At 42.5% G+C, this 16,600-nt stretch overlaps 1 non-coding gene and 1 pseudogene across 1 annotated transcript; one reads left to right on the forward strand and one right to left on the reverse strand.

The window, feature by feature from the left end:
* Nucleotides 1–14,077, reverse strand: part of LOC129367693 (matrilin-2-like) — a 44,393-nt pseudogene extending 30,316 nt beyond the window's left edge.
* trnam-cau (transfer RNA methionine (anticodon CAU)) lies at nucleotides 6,498–6,571 on the forward strand. Its single transcript has one exon. It is a non-coding gene; the product is annotated as a tRNA-Met (tRNA).
* Nucleotides 14,078–16,600: the final 2,523 nt, after the last annotated feature.

Below are 16,600 nucleotides of genomic sequence, written 5' to 3' on the forward strand. Positions count from 1 at the left end.
TCGACAACAGCTGTAACACACCATCATATGTTCAGGTGATGAACAACACCGTAGACAGAATATCTAATTATCTGCTTACTGATGCCAGACAGTCTGAATAACAACAGAAGATGGAAGAGGAGAAAAGCATCTACAGATGACGTCTGAAAGCATCTGAATTAAGGAAAATCTAAGAGATTTTCTTTTCCACATCCAGCCTCCTGTTTTTCCTTCACTACCTCGTGGCGCGAACCAGAAAAACAGGAAAGATTTGTGAGAAACAGCAAGACAGCGGAGGAAAAGATAGAAGATTTAGCTGCTGCTGAACTGGAGGACACCTGGTGAAGGATGTTTCTCCATCACACTGAAAGCTTCTGTTCAGTTTAGTCACAGCCAGGAACAACACATAAAACACACACTTGCTCTCTCTTGCGAGTTCATGTGTGTGTGTGTGTGAAGGGAGAAAGACCCGGCTCTGAATATGCTGCTGCAGCTGTGGAGCGGCGGACAGCTGACGCCAGTCTGTGGGACTCCTTGTCTCTCCTGCAGAACAAGCCCTGCCTCCCCTCCTCTCTTCTGTGATTCCACGAACCAGACCTGCACGTTTCCACAGCTGTGTTGGAAACACATACTGCCTGCCTCCCAATCCAACCAAATGTTGGGAAAACTTTCTCCAGGATCACAAAAACTGAAAGTAAATGTTTATTTGGATGTTTTAGTCTTTACATGTTAACACCTGATAGACTTGGTCCGACCAAAATTGCTACATTTGTTTTATTTTCAGCTGTTAGTTTGTTTTCACACCACACTGACTCAAACCAACATATTCCCCTCCTCGCCTGCGGGAGCGCTACACCAACGACACATGAACGCAACTTCCTGCTTCACAAAACATTTCCAAAAAATGAGTAGCGTCAGGTTTTAGCGGTTGTAGAATATTTGTTTTATCAAGTCATTTCTCCTGCTAGCACCAGATTATCATGTTGTTTTGGTTGTATTTACCCAGGATCCACTGCGTTGTCGTTCACTTCCTGCTTTTGTTTTGGAGCCGTTCACTTCAGCCGAACAGTGACAAGGTTTGTATTCAAACCAGAATTTGCTTCTCCAAAGTCTCGTTCCGTTTTTCTACAAACTAGATTTTTATGAAAGTGGAATAAACAGGGCAGGTGTGAATGCAAGCTTAGTTTTAGCAAATTTCACTTTAAAATAATGCAAAATAAGGAGGAACAAAACATCCTTGATGTTTTGGAAGATTTAAAAATTGAAAATCAGTTAAAATATGAACTTTCTCCATCTTTATCAAACACCTGCAGCCTTTGGGAGTGAATCTGAAATGACTAGCAGGAAACTCAGAACTCCAGTCATCAACAACCACTTTGTTAAAATAATATGTTGCTAAATTATGAAGTGGAGCCACTAAGAATTCGCTCTTTATTATAAATGAATGTATTTGGCTCTGTGAGTGTCACAGACACAAATGCAAATCCAGCATGGTGAGTTAAACTGGAGCTGCGCGTCAACATGCAGCCTGATAAACAAAATTATTAAAAAAACAACCAGACTAAGAATAAACAAAAAACAGTCAGGACGACTTGTTAGTTTCTGTTGGGGAATATTTAAACACCCTTTTCTGACAGTTTATTGTTTTATAACCTAGTTGCATTTATTCAATTACATTTACTTGACATTTTTGAAAAACAATATTTTTGCTATGTTGTACTTTTTAATTCTACTTTAGTAATTTGATCAGGAAGTATCTCTACTCTTACTTGAATTATAACAACTAAGTGATTTGGAAGAACTGAACCTATCACTGTGTCCAGTGATAGGTTCAGTCACTGGCTACATATTTAAGTATTTTTAATTTCTCCACCGACTCTTTGCATGCGACGTCACTGTCTTTGAAACTTGACCCACTCCGTCATGACGGAGGTCAAAACAACCTATCCGCGCCTCTAAAATCTGTGAAAAAAACGCACATGGTGTCACTTTAATCAAGTTGATTTTGCAGTGAAAATGGCCACAGGGTGCTGCACAAACAGACAAGGATACAAACCAAACTTAACTTTTAATGAGGAAAGATTAACAGCTGCAGCAGCTTTAATCACAATCACCGCCATCCCTGCAGATTTGCAGCGAACACTATTTACAAGATAAGAAGATGTTGTATTATCTTGCCGTCTTATTGTTGTGTTCAAGTATTCAACTCCAAAAGAAACTTATCTTGATTGTCTTTCAGCTGTCTTTGTCCTCGCAGAAAAATCACTGCTAACACTGTGATATTCAGCTCACCGTTGAATGTTGAGTCAAAACCAGAAACTGCTGCTGCGCAAGTGACGCAACGGGCTGTTGCTAGGTAACCAAAGAATGAGTGAGTTGCTGGGTAACAATACCTGAATACCAGCAGGTTTATGTCAGGCAAAGAACGGCACAGACCTTCATCTCTGCAGAAACCCTCAGCCTCAGATGCAACAAATTCACTGTCTTATCCAGTGAGACGACACTGGCCAGAAAGACAGTCAGAAATGGTGGCTTCCAAGGCATCAGCTGGGTTTCCCCTTTTTCTGTTTTCAGGCATCATTTGACCATTGGTCCTGCCACCCTGCCGTGCCAGTCCATTGTCCTCAAGAGCCGCTGTCTCCCAAGTGCGGATTTCAGCCTTGGTGATGTATTACCAGCTGAACTGTCTCCAGTGGCCATCAGCTTCAGCTGTAAAGTTTGTTTTTCTTCAAACTTCAGCAGTTTTCTAGTTGTCCTTCTGAGATAGTGACATCAACTTGTGACATCACGCAATTTGATGTCACAAAGAGTGATGCACCCTATGTGGAGATATAATGCATCACTTCTGAATCTACGGTCATAGCTATTGCAGCAGTTGGAGAGAAAGCACAAGTATTGTACTAATCGCACTAACTAGCAAATAGTAAATTTTCTGATCGATTTTCAGATTTGTCCAGAGAGAACGAATTAAAAATGAGTGAGAGCAATAAGATAAGTAAGCCTTCTGATTTCAAAGGCAAGGAAATGCAAGAGACCATAGCGATTCAGACGCAGCGCAGCTCAATGATTTTGTAGAAAAAGTAAGCGTGATGCCATCATCGAGCGAATGTCTCTGCTGAAAGCAAATGAGGAGCTGAACATCCAAGTTCAAAATATGAAAAAAGCTGCGCTTGAAGTAGACGCTCTGGTTCGGGAGAAAGACGACGAATTAAAGAAACAGTTGGACGCAAACAAAACTTTGAAGAAAAATATCACTGCTCTGGAGAAGAAAAAGATCACCTTGGAAAACGAAAACATCGCCTTGGAGGAGAAAAATACTCGTTTGGAGAAGGAGAAGGCCGCTGTGGAGGAGAGAAACACAGCCTTAGAGATAGAAAAGACCGCCTTGGAGAGAAGAAAGAACGCGTTAGAGGTTGAAAAGAACGCCTTGGAGAAGAGGACCTACACGCAGCAGAAAGAAAATTTTGCACTGCGACAGAAAAACAGGATCTTGGAGAACCAAAACACCGCCTTAAAGGAAAAAAACACTATGCTGGAGAACCAAAAGACCGCCTTAAAGGAGAAAAACACTACGCTGGAAACACAAAACACTGACTTGGAGAAAAAGAACACTGCTCTGGAGAAGAAAAGACCACTCTGGAGAAAAAAAATAATGCACTGGGTCAGAAAAACGCAGCCTTACAAATTGATAAGGCTGCCTTGGAGAAGGAAAAGACTGACTTGGAGGACAAAAACACAGCCCTGGAAACACAAAACACAACCTTGACAAAGAAGACGACCCTTTTGGAGAAGAAAAAGACTGCTCTGAATGAGGAAAACAATGCCCTCAAGCAGGAAAACAACGCCCTCAAGCAGGAAAAGACTGCCCTGAATGAGAAAAACAACGCCCTCAAGCAGGAAAAGACTGCCCTGAATGAGGAAAACAACTCCCTCAAGCAGGAAAAGACTGCCCTGAATGAGGAAAACAACGCCCTCAAGCAGGAAAAGACTGCCCTGAATGAGGAAAATAACGCCCTCAAGCAGGAAAAGACTGCCCTGAATGAGGAAAACAACGCCCTCAAGCAGGAAAAGACTGCCCTGAATGAGGAGAACACCACTCTGAAGGTGAGAACCGCAGCTCTGCAGCAGAAAAGTGCAATCTTGGAGAGGAAAACCACTGCTTTGGAGCAAATTAACACCATCCTCAAGCAGGAAAACACCGTCCGGGAGCAGAAAATCACTGCTCTGGAGGAGGGAAAAAGCTCGCTGGAGATGGAAAACACCACCCTGAAGCAGAGAAGCACAACTGAGAAGCAGAAAAGAACCATCTTGGAGAGAAAAACCACTGCCTTGGAACAAATAAGAGCCATCCTCAAGCAGGAAATCACCAGCCGGGGACAGAAAATCACTGCTTTGGAGGAGGGAAAAAGCTCGCTGGAGATGGAAAACACCAGCTTGAGGCAGAAAATCGCTGCCTTAATGAAAATAAGCACCGACCTGAAGCTGAAAAACGAGACCCTGGAGAAGACAACCACTGCCTTAAAGGATAAAACACCGCCCTGAAACTGAAAAGTATCGGAAGTGTCTTGGAAGGGGAAAAGCTGACCAAAAAGATGAGAGTCAGAGTGGAACAGCAGAACCAGCAGCCGCCTAAAGAGGAAACCCACAGAGAAAGCCAGTCGGATTCAGACCAGCCATCAGTAATCGCACGTGTGGTCGGAGGTATCCTCAATACATACCAGAAAATGTCCGAAAATGGTACTCTGAGATACTGGATCGAATTGTGATTTAAAAAGTGTCAACTGAAAACTTCAGACTTGATTATTTGGGGCAGAAAAGCTTTACAACAAACCACTGCGGTGTCAAGGGAGCTTGACACTTAGGCTGATGGCGGGAGATGTTGAAGGGAGAGCTTGCGACCCGCAGGACTGCGGTGCCATGGGAACTTGAGGCCTTGAGTTCCCAGACCATCAGACTCTAATCCCATTTGTCGCCAGGTCATCAGACACTCTCCGGCTGACCTCCAGGTCTTTGTTCTGAGTCTTTTTGCACGAATATTGCATGTGTGGGTTCTCTCCGGGTACTCCGGCTTCCTCCCAAAGTCCAAAAGCATGATTGTTAGGTTAATTGATTTCTCTAATCCCATTTGTCGCCAGGTCATCGGACACTCTCCGGCTGACCTCCGGGGCTTCGTATGGAGCCCCGTTGGTCTCCGGCTGACCTCCAGGTCTTTGTGCCGAGTCTTTTTGCACGAATATTGCATGTTCTCCCCATGCTTGTGTGGGTTCTCTCCGGGTACTCCGGCTTCCTCCCAAAGTCCAAAAGCATGATTGTTAGGTTAATTGATTTCTCTAAACCCATCCTTAGGTGTGAATCTGTGCATACACGGTTGTTTTTCACCTGTCTGTCTCTGTGTTGCTGGCGACCTGTCCAGGGTGAACTCCGCCTCTCGCTGGAGCAAGATACCTCCCAGATCTTCCATTTTTGGTCTGAAGGTTTTCTAAATAATTTGTTAGCATACGTAGCGGGAGCTGAACTCCAGTATTACACCAAGCCCTATATATTAATGCAAAATATTAACAACATTGTCCTAGTACTGAAAAGTCATGTCCCGAGCCTTCACATGAATAGTACGTCATTTTGAACAAAAATGTGCAGCAGTGCTGAGGCATCGTCTGGTTTAGCCAAGTAGGATTGACGACCTCTCCAAGATGGCCACCGTGTTTCCTGCCTCCAAGTAGTCAATGCGGAGCCTATTCTTCTATTATGCCTGTGGGTTGAGCGGTTGAAGCTGCTTCTCAGCCTACATTTCCCAGAATGCAGTGTGGTTCTGGATCAGAGTTCGGTAAATATTCTTTAATACAGTGGACCAACCCTGGTCCTCAGGAACCACTGTCCTGCATGTTTTTGATGAGTCTGGACTCCAACACAACTAATTCAGATGACTGCATTTCCTTCTTTGCATTCCTGAAATTGTTGCAGTAGCTGGTTAATCACCTGTTCATTTAACCCAGGTGTGCAGCAGCAGGGAAACGCCTAAAATATGCAGGACGGTGGGCCCTGGGGTCCAGGGTGGGGGACTACTGCTTTAATATATTGAATATTTTCTCAGATATCTCATCTATTAAAAACCAGCTATATCTCCTCGCTAAATCCACAAATCTGCTCCACATTTTTCGTGCGTCGTCAAGGAGCGCCGCCGAACGCATCGATGCGTACCGCCTGGTGGACGGGCGCGGAAACTGCGCAACAACTCTGTGTTGGAACGTGGGCAGCATTGGAAACTGTGCAACAGCTTCCGTGGTGCGGGTGGAGGTGCTGAAAACTGCGTGAGAGCTTCTGTGGTGGCTGGCATCGGGCAACGGTTGGTAGTACCCCGCGGTGGCCAATAGGCCGGAGCGGCGCTTGGCTGCGCGGGCCGCACGACGCCGCTTGCGGCTTTAATTGGTATTGTTTTTTTGATTAAATTATTTCATGTTTGAATTCATTTTCAGAGTATGTCTTTGCATCAAGAAAAGACAATAATTCAGCAACTGCTAGGTGCTGCGGCTTAGTTGGTCAAAGTGCCTGTCTCATAAACAGGAGGTCCTGGGTTCAAATCCCAGCAGTACCTGTGGATGACATGGTTTTCAACTCATGCACTTTGATTTTCCAACTACTTGATGCAGTTTTCATATTATGTCCTGGCATTTAGTGAAAGTGTTATCATTACAACTACAAGGTGCTGTGGCTTAGTTGGTCAAAGTACCTGTCTAGTACACAGGAGATCCTGGGTTCAAATCCAGTAGTACCTACAAATGATCAGCTTTGTAGTTGGTGTTGTTTTTGATTAAATTATCTCATATTTGAATTCATTTTCAAATTGTCTTTACATATAGAAAAGACAATAATTCAGCAACTACAAGGTGCTGTGGCTTAGTTGGTCAAAGTGCCTGTCTAGTTAACAGCATATCCAGGGTTCAAATCCCAGCAGTACTGCCAAATGATTAGATTTATAATTGACATAGTTTTTTTCTTATTTTCTTTCATATTTGAATTCATTTTCAATATATGTCAAGGCGTCGAGAAAAGGTAATGACACAGCAAATGCAAGGTGCTGTGGCTTAGTTGATCAACATACCTGTCTAGTAAGCAGGAGATCCTGTGTTGAAATTGCAGCAGCACCTTTGAATAAAATGGCTTTTTGACTGAGGTAATTTAGTTTTTTGTGCTACCTTCTCTTACAATATGTCCTGGCATTTAGAGAAAATGTTGGATCAACAACTGCAAGGTACTGTGGCCTATTTTGTCAAAGAGCCTGTCTATTAAACTGGAGAACTTGGGTTCAAATTTAGATGCGCCTTAGAGTAATTGTTTTTAGAATTGATGCATTTTTGTTGTGTAAATTGGCTTATATTTGAATTCAGTTTCAAAAAAATGCCCTGACATTAAGTGAAACACATTATTTCAGCAGTTCCAAGGTGTTTTGGCTTAGTTCGTCAAAGTGCCTTTCGAGTAAATAGGCACCGTTTAACAGACATTGTCTGTTTAGTAAACAAGCACTGCTGGGTTCAAGTCCCAGCATTGCTTTTGTAAAAATTACATTCATAATTGATGCACTTTTTTGTATTTGATATTTGAATTCAGATTCAAAATCTGTGCCCATATTTAGAGAAACTGTCACATCCATAAATCAAGGTGCTGTGGGATAGTTTGTGAAAACGCTTGTCTATTAAAGAGGGATCTTGGGTTCAAATCCCAGCAGTGCATTTGGAAAATGTGGCTTTTAAATCTATTTACATTTTTGTTCAAATTGTTTGATATCTGAATTCAGGTTCACAATATGTCCTGACATTTAGAGAAAGCATTATATCGGCTGTTCCAAGGTGCTGTGGCTTAGCTGGTGAAAGCGCCTGTCTCATTAACAGGAGATCCTGGGTTCAAATACCCTCTGTGCATTTGAATTAATATGCTTCTTTAATGGTTTTGTACGGACTTTTTCCCCCCCCCCCACTTTTACTATATTCTTTGACATTTAGAAGAATAGTAATATCAGCAATTTTGTTTCAAAAATGAATTCATTCCTGTGGTTTTTTAGGTCTTCTCTCATCACTTGCATGTAGACAATAATTAAGGAATCAATCAATTGAATTTATTGTTACGCGCTCTGACATGTCTTCCCATCTTATCTTGATGTGTATCCTTCTATGCATTTACACACACATGAATTTTCTGTATTCATGAACTTCTGCTCACAGCCGTGATTCCCGCAAAGGCACTGCTCTCTTCTGGAGGAGACGTATGCAGACATATATGTTTTACCATCAAAATAGGAAAACATTCAATCATTTTAAAAAGAATCAAAATGTTTGAATATAAGACTGAAAGTGGACTGTAATAGCAAAGATTCTGTGACATGAAGGCCTATTAAATGCAACAATGCAACGCTGGGTGCTGATTTTCAAGTAGCTGGAAATTATAACTGTTTTAAAAATATATATAAACACCCTGGAAAACTTTTTCTCATTTTTTCTTTCAAAAATCTTCACAAACTCGCATATAGATGTAAAGTGCTCTTAAGAAAACAAAGACCAGGGAAGGAAAGAGGAAACAGGAGAAAACTACCAAAAGTATTATAAAACGTGACATTCAGTAATTAGTTCTTTTTGTTGATGGTTTTTCCCTTCTCTCTCTCACTTCTTCCCAAAATGTATTTTTTTCTGTTTGTTTTATTTTATTTTGTTGTTCATTGTTCTCTTGTCTAATTGGTTATTTGATATTTTGTTGATTAGTTCCTCTGTTTATTAGAGTGTGATGTTTGTCTTAAATGCACTAATTGGTGAATTTAAAAAAAAAGACAAAGGAAAAAGCACAGACATTTAAAACATAATGATTAAAAAGATCTCATTTAGAGTTTGCTGCCACAAGCTTTGTGGGGAAAGTGTGAAAAACCTAATAAATGTATTGATTCAGAGTTAATGAATATAAATGCAGACATTTTTCTCATTTTTATTTTTCAAAAGATTTCAAAAACAAGATTTTCTCCCCTTCACTCCACAATTCCTCTTTGTTTCTAGATCTTGAAATTTCAATCAAACTCACGTTTGCAGTCATGAGGCGACAAAATGGTTGGAGACTTTAGTAAGGCGCTACCGAAACGTCACGCCCTTCTCAAATCCCTTCTAAAAAAAATTCACATTTTCTTCAACCGCAATATGCTGCAATCTACTTACTTTTGCAAGTTTTTCCATCCGGTCCGAGTGTGAAGCCTTTCCTGCATCGACACACACACGACTCTCCGGCGCTCACAAAACTCCTGTTCACAGCCATGGCTGCCGTCAGCACAGGGATCCACTTCTGTGTGTGAGAAACACAGAGAGAGAGAGTGCGTGGGTGTGTGTGTGTGTGTGTGTGTGTGTGTGTGTGTGTGTGTGTGTGTGTGTGTGTGTGTGTGTGTGTGTGTGTGTGTGTGTGTGTGTGGGTTGGTCAGCAGTTCTGAAAAGTTTCTTCTCTTCATCAGCAATATCCCTTCTCAAGATTTGTTGGCTAATGGGCAAAGAGCAACAGCAAACATTTTTGAATGACGACGTCCTAGAGTTTTCTTGTGCAATTTATTTTTGGATAAATGAAGAAGTATAACATGGAAAAAGCCAAATATCAGAACCATGTGAGTTCTGCGAACCTGTTTTTATGAGAAATGAAAAAAACTTTGGAAAAAAAAGCCATCACGCAAACAGGCGTCATCTCAGCTACCTGAAGTTTTGGTGGTAATCATCTGTTTGTTCTGAATGTATTGTGAGGTGAATGTTTTGATAAAACTTTTACATGATGCATAGGGAGCATCACTTTGCCTTAATATGTTGATTTTGAAAAATATATATATATTCATATTTATCCCTCTCAACCCTTTCATAATGTGAAGAGTTTATTATTCAGAATCAGCTTTTCAAAATTTGAACCTGATCAAAAAAATTACACATTTTAACAGGTTAACTGGTTAATTGTAATTAATTGATTCGATTGCATGAATCAAGTGGTTTGGAGAATGAATGTTCAGATTTCTGATTTTGCTTTATTAAATGATTTTCATCTCTTTCTATGAAGAAAGTAAACTCATGATTAATGCACAGAATTTGGATTTCCAAAAACCTCACTTTAGTGTTAATAAAGTGACAACAGGACTTTCCGCCAATCCCGTAACTCTATCACCAAAATACCATTAAATGTGTTTTATTAAGTTGTAAGGAGAAACCCAAAATGCAAGTTGTGGACAATTAGACATAAAATTGTATTTACTTTTACAAGTTTTCCCATCCGGTCCGAGTGTGAAGCCTTTCCTGCATCGACACACACGAGTCTCCGGCGCTCACAAACTCCTGTTCGCAGCCATGGCTGCCGTCAGCGCAGGGATCCACCTCTGTGTGTGAGAGACAAAGTGTGTGTCGGTTTTCGAGAGTTTCAACGCTGCAGCCCATTCTCAACATCCGTCAGGTTATCATGTGTTTGATACTTTTTGAGTTCTGTTGTGTTTTTTTGTTTTGGGGGGAAAAGAAAAGAATCTGTAAACGTTGGAGACAGCCGAGTCATTTGGTCTACTTGTGCAGGTGTTTTTCTGCCTTTCACAGAAGAAGTTATTTATTAGTGCATCCTAATAAATTCTCCCTCCAAATATCTTCACATGTAGCAAATAGGAAAAGTTTGATAATCCTAACCGATCTAAAACTGGAACAAAATATAATTTAATGCTAAACACTAAGAAATAAAACAAATCTATTATAACGTAACGTAGGTGAATTTCTGACTTTATTTTATACATATCACTACACTTGTTTTGCGAACATTTTTACCAAACAGAGTAGCGAGAGCCTTACTTTGGCAGGTTTTCCCGTCTGACCTGAGTGTGTAGCCGCTTGTGCATTTACACACGCAGGAGGTTTCTGTGTTCATAAACTCTTGTTCACACCCGTGGCTTCCAGCACCGCAGTGATCAATCTCTGAGAAGAAAGACGACAACAATGACAAAAAAATCGCTTTAAACATTAAATTCTCCCCAATACACCGCTATTTATTGAAAGCAGGAGTTCACGAATGGCTTCAGAGTCGATTTGGTCTCTTGATCTCGTTCCAGAAATGAGGGAAAATTCTCGTACGGCTGCAAGTCTTTCCGTCTGCGTTCAGGACGAAGCCTTTCTTACAGCTGCACACGTAGGATCCCGGTAAGGTGACACAGTTGTGCTCACAGCCGTGGTTTCCCAGGTCACAGTAATCTATTCCTGAGGAGGGAGAGAGGAGACATTATTAATGTCATAACCACACCGCCAGCTGCACTTACAACAGGACTAACACAAAATCTACGAATGAAACAGACTTAAAAAAATAAATAAAAATGGCGTAACGTTCAGTCTTCCCTTCGGGGACACTGCAGTGAATTCGAGATCAGTCAGGTAGATGTGTTTGGATTCAGTCTGGATGTAAGTCTACGTTTCTGATGATTGCAATAACACACATCCTTCGGAAATCCCCTCTGCTTTTTCTTTCTTTTTGTGTGTGTGTGTGTGTGTGTGTGTGTGTGTGTGTGTGTGTGTGTGTGTGTGTGTGTGTGTGTGTGTGTGTGTGTGTGTGTGTGTGTGTGTGTGTGTGTGCATGTGCATGTATGTGTGTGTGTGTTAGCCTTCAACAAAGAGAGCAAAGGGAAGCTTTCCCAGCAGTGGGTGGACAAGACATCAGCAGTAGCAGAGCTGCTGGCTGTGGTTTTAGCCGGCAGGCCACAAAGATCATTTATTTCCAAAAGATGCTCTCATAGTAACCACTCAGCATGACTGTTTTTGCCTCGTCCGCCACATGCGTTGCACGGCCTTATTTATTCAGATCATTTGTGGTCATAATTAAAACTTTGTCATATTTTGCGCTCGTTGCCTTGAAGGCGAAAACAGTAAGATTTCCATCACACTACGACCCTTGAAAAGTGTTGGTGTGCCTTGAACTTGTTACAATGCGAACACAAACGTCAACACGCTTAATGAGAAATGATTGTGATGAGTCAACACAAAGATGATCATAATTGCGAAGTAGAAGGAAAATGATTCATGGTTTCCAATGGGGATTTTTTCCCGACAAGAAAAAATCTACAAGTTATGCAAAGTTTTCAGTTCAACTTTTCTGTTGAATTGTTATTTTATGTCAAAGACATCTGGAGTGTTGCCTTGATTTTTTTCATGCATGTTTGAGAAATTCTTAAATCTCTCATGGCAACCCTTTGGCTGTGCATAACGCCGGGGTGGACCCAGCCCCGTCTTCAAGGCCAAGCTCCTCCTCAGAGCTGCATCTTACAAGCTTCCAACTTACTGCCCCACTCAGCTCCTTCAGACTAGCCAGCAGAAATTAGCAAACACCTGGTGGAACTGCTCATCTGCTGAGCAGAATATATGAGCTACTTCTCAGTGCAACAATGGTAAAAACGTCGCAAGACAGTTAATAGACCAGACATGTCTATTAACTCTCTCTGATGTTAATAGACATCGGATAGATGTCTATTAACATCAGACCTCCACCTCCAGGATGAATTCCTGGAGGTGGAGTTTCAGAAAGAGCAGAAGTTTTTAAAGAGGCGGAGGCCAAACTATAAGGCTTTAAATTACGATGTTAAATTTCTTTCAAACCATAATTTTATAACAAGTGAAGGTAACATAGGTTACCGACTCTGCTAGAAAATGATTGTACATGGCTAGAAAACATACAGTACTGTCCCTTTGAAGTAAAATAATAAGCAGGAATAAGCAGGATTGTGTCAAAGTGAGACTTCTTACTGTTGCATGTCTTCAGGTCAATGGTGAGCTCATATCCTGGACGACAGTGACACTCGTAGCCATCAGCCAGGTTGACACAGATGTGATCACAGCCGTGGTCCACCGCAGCGCACGTATCCTCAGCTGCAGAGACAACATGGCGGCAGGTCGCTAACCGCTTCAGAACCGCCGCACTGGAAGTGTTTTACCAGTCAGAAACTCACCTTTACACGTCTTCCCATCCGGGTTGAGAGAGAAGCCTTTTCTGCACCTGCACCTGTAGGAGGCGGGACTGCTCACACAGATGTGCTGGCACTGATGCTCCACCACTTTGCACATGTCTGATCCTATTGAACACATACATGTAAACGCTACAGCGCTCTGCAATGAATAACAGCAACTAAAACCAAGGTCAGGGATTGCTCACCTCCACACAGTTTGGACTTGAACACTGAGATCAGGGTTTCTATCTGACTAAAATTGGCCACCAGGTGGACGTGCTCAGAGTGAGGCTCGCTTCCTATGGCCTTCAGCGTCTTCATCTCCACCCGCCCACTCCAATAGCAAAAATCTGGATGCCAGCCTCCCTCGCTTCAGCCGCGATCTCCTCCACCGTGTCCTGAGGTCTCCCGTCCGTCACGATCATGGCGATCCGTGGGATTTGCAGGCTCTTCGGTCGGGCCCCCTGCTCCTCGGTGAGCTCTACCTCCATAGTGTGCTGGATGGCCAAGCCGGTCATGGTGCCGGTGGCCAGATGCTGCATGTTTCTCACAGCCTCTTCCACCTGGGCTTTGGCGGTGTAGGTGTTGAGAGAGAACTCAGGCTGGACCACGCTGCCGTACTGCAGCAACCCACTCGGGTGGCATTGGGGCCAACGTCGAGGAATTGCAGCAGGTTGATGATGAAGGTCTTGACCTTCTCGTAGTCTTCGGGTCGGATGCTCCTGGAGCTGTCGATGACAAAGACGAAATCCAGTGGCGTGGCTTTACATGGATTCTCTGCAAACCAGGAAAAGGGCTGAGGTCAGATTTTGGTCCAAAGATGACCAGAGGAGAGACACACACTGCAAAACTACAAAATCTTATGAAGTTTGCTTTTATTTATTTATTTGCAGTGCCAGTTGTCTCGTTGACACCGAGTCTCTCACCCGGTATGATGTTCTGGATGGTTGTGTCGTTTCGTCGTTTGATCGTGATGAGTTTAGCACGGCGTCTCTCTGGACGCTCTGCGCCGCAGCACAGCAGGCAGAAGAAGGCCGAGGCCAGGGCCAGCGACCTCATGACGACAAGAGGAGGCAGCTGCAGAAGAGAGGCAACATAACAGGGGTTCATAAAATCAGAAGATGAGAGCTTGTCGGAACGGAAATGACAATGACAGAAACTCAAGATGCAACAAGCAAGGAACTCTGCTGTCAAATAGGGAGTCTTGATGCTTGCTGACCGGTTGCAACCACAAATGTCGACGCATCTTACTTGGGGCGTTTCTGATTCCAACACAAAGTAGAAAAAGACAAATCATATTGAATCTGTTCTATAGTTATTGCATGAAGAAATGTTGAAGGTGGCTTTCAAACTTTTTTATCCTGGAGGCCAAAACGAACTAATTTAAACTACTCAAAATTCACTAAATCAAAAGTCCAAGATGTTTATGATGGTTTCGTTTATTCGTTTGATTAACCTGCTCAACAATAAACATTTTGCATTGAAACCTGCACATCAAATCATCGAAAACCTTGAAAAAGGGCTTCAAGCTGTTGCCTCATCAAAATCAGTGTTATGTAAATCTACATTTTTGAGCTTTAATTTAAATGTTAAATCTGTCCAGGTTTCCACAGTATTTGGGGTTTCACCGTGAATTCTTGCTGAAGATAGCTCCAGATAGGCAACGTCCACATACATAGACTCTGGTCCGACAAGGGAAGGCGCTGCTGTGTGGAGGCTCCGTCTCCATCCGTGGTTTCCTTCATTGCAGTTGGTTCAGATAGCCAGGTTCTTCCAACCCTTTCCATCAATTTCTACTGAGTCATCGTTTATCAAATGTACACAGAGTTCCAGTGAAGAAGTAGCGCCTGCCATTTTAGAAATATAGCATATTGCTCTGGTCCATAAATCTTGAATCGCTGAATATTCCCAGACGGCATGAACAAAGAGCCCAAAGTCTCCTGAGGGTCGGGGCAGGGGTAGAATGGACAGAACCCATCTGGTGCAGCGGCCATTTTGTTTCTAACAACTGGCGTCCAAAAAAAAATCCATGACAGAATTTCACATGAATATAAGATTTTTAGAATTCTTTCAAGTTTTTTGCTTGCTCCCCCTTCTTATTCTGAAGTAGAAAAACAGTGATTGATTGTCAATATTGTGTTTTCAAATCAATTCCTGCAGGCTAACGATCGCTGATTCCCCAATGCGATCCCAAAGTTTTTCTACCCTCATCATCCTGATTTTAATCATAAAATGGTTTTCCTCCAGACTTTAATGTAACTTTTAATGAAAATTTGTTTCACGTATTTATTGTCACTGTGTTGTGACAGTACGTCATGAAACACGGCTCCCAGTCAAAAATGAAAGTCAGACAGAAAGTCTGTGAAGGACATCGAGCTCCTCTGCCTTCTCCCAGTGCTAACTAGAATCAACCAATCAGAGAAGGGTATTAGTGCTGGTGGAGACCACCTCTCTGTGTGGCGCTGCTCATCCCCATTGCACAGCCTGTCATGGACACTAAGGCCAGTTAGCATAGCCACCGATGACAGCGGATCAATGGCTTTCCTGTAACTTTAAATGTTTCTCCTCCATTAGCATATTCAGCTGCGAGAAAGTGAGATTGATTGACGGCGCAAAGTCCCTCCTCTTGGCTCTGATTGGCTGTTTTTGGTCGGGATCTGTGCATTTCTTCAGACAACAGTAGCAGCTCAGGACGAAGGTGAAGGAGATTGATCTCTTCACAGATTATCTGCCTCATAAAGTACTGTCATGACATGCTGGCAGTTTTAACAAATGCGTTTGGCTCCTCTGAGCGCAGACCTCTGATGACTTCACCTGGAAGAAAAATACCAGCAGGATCTGGAAATGGGCTTGACAGAGTTTGCACATTCTGAGAAACCTCAAATAAGGATCACTTCCTACCGTAATCCGACAGAGCTGCAGCTGAGCGTCTGCTGACACTTCAGGGCCGCAGTCATCCATCAGCATCGTGTGTTCAGAGCCGCTAGATTTTTATCCACACAGGTGGTTTAAGTTGATTGAAGAGAGCTTGAGAGATGGCACAGACTGTTTCCCAATCCGGCTCCCAGGAGAGCCATTCTCTCTCTACCATAGTCATATTCAGACTGTACAGCTTGCCACCGACGTGAAAAGCATCAACAATCACTACAACCACAAACAGCCACACTGAAGGACAGAATTGTGGTAAATCTGAACCGTTCAGATGAAGCAGGAAAAGCTGACGTCATGGACCACTGAACAGAGGAACAGTTTATACTGTAGCTGCTGACCTGGGTCAAACAGAGGTCACAAGTTCACCTCACCAACAAGCTGACCTCTGAACTCACTTTGCTTTGACGTCTCTTTACTACTCATCTAACTCTCACCCTCTTCTGTTCAACAGTGAAATAATACATATGCTGGCGATATGGAGTTAAAAATCACAATACTTATTGTGATCACAATAAAAGTGACAATGAAAAGTATTAGTTACTTCTTTTTAAGCTGACTATATAGTTGTGACTCCATGACACAGCAATACTAGCCACACAGATAACAAATACTGCTCCTGAAAAACATTTGCAATACACTTCTAAAGGACACCAGTAACATTAAGCGTAATTAGCTTCATTAAACTGCACACAAAGTTCCAAAAATGTATTGACATTTATTGATAGC

This window comes from Poeciliopsis prolifica, unplaced genomic scaffold (assembly GCF_027474105.1).
Source record: "Poeciliopsis prolifica strain line A6 unplaced genomic scaffold, Auburn_PproV2 SCAFFOLD017, whole genome shotgun sequence".
Lineage (NCBI taxonomy): Eukaryota > Metazoa > Chordata > Actinopteri > Cyprinodontiformes > Poeciliidae > Poeciliopsis > Poeciliopsis prolifica.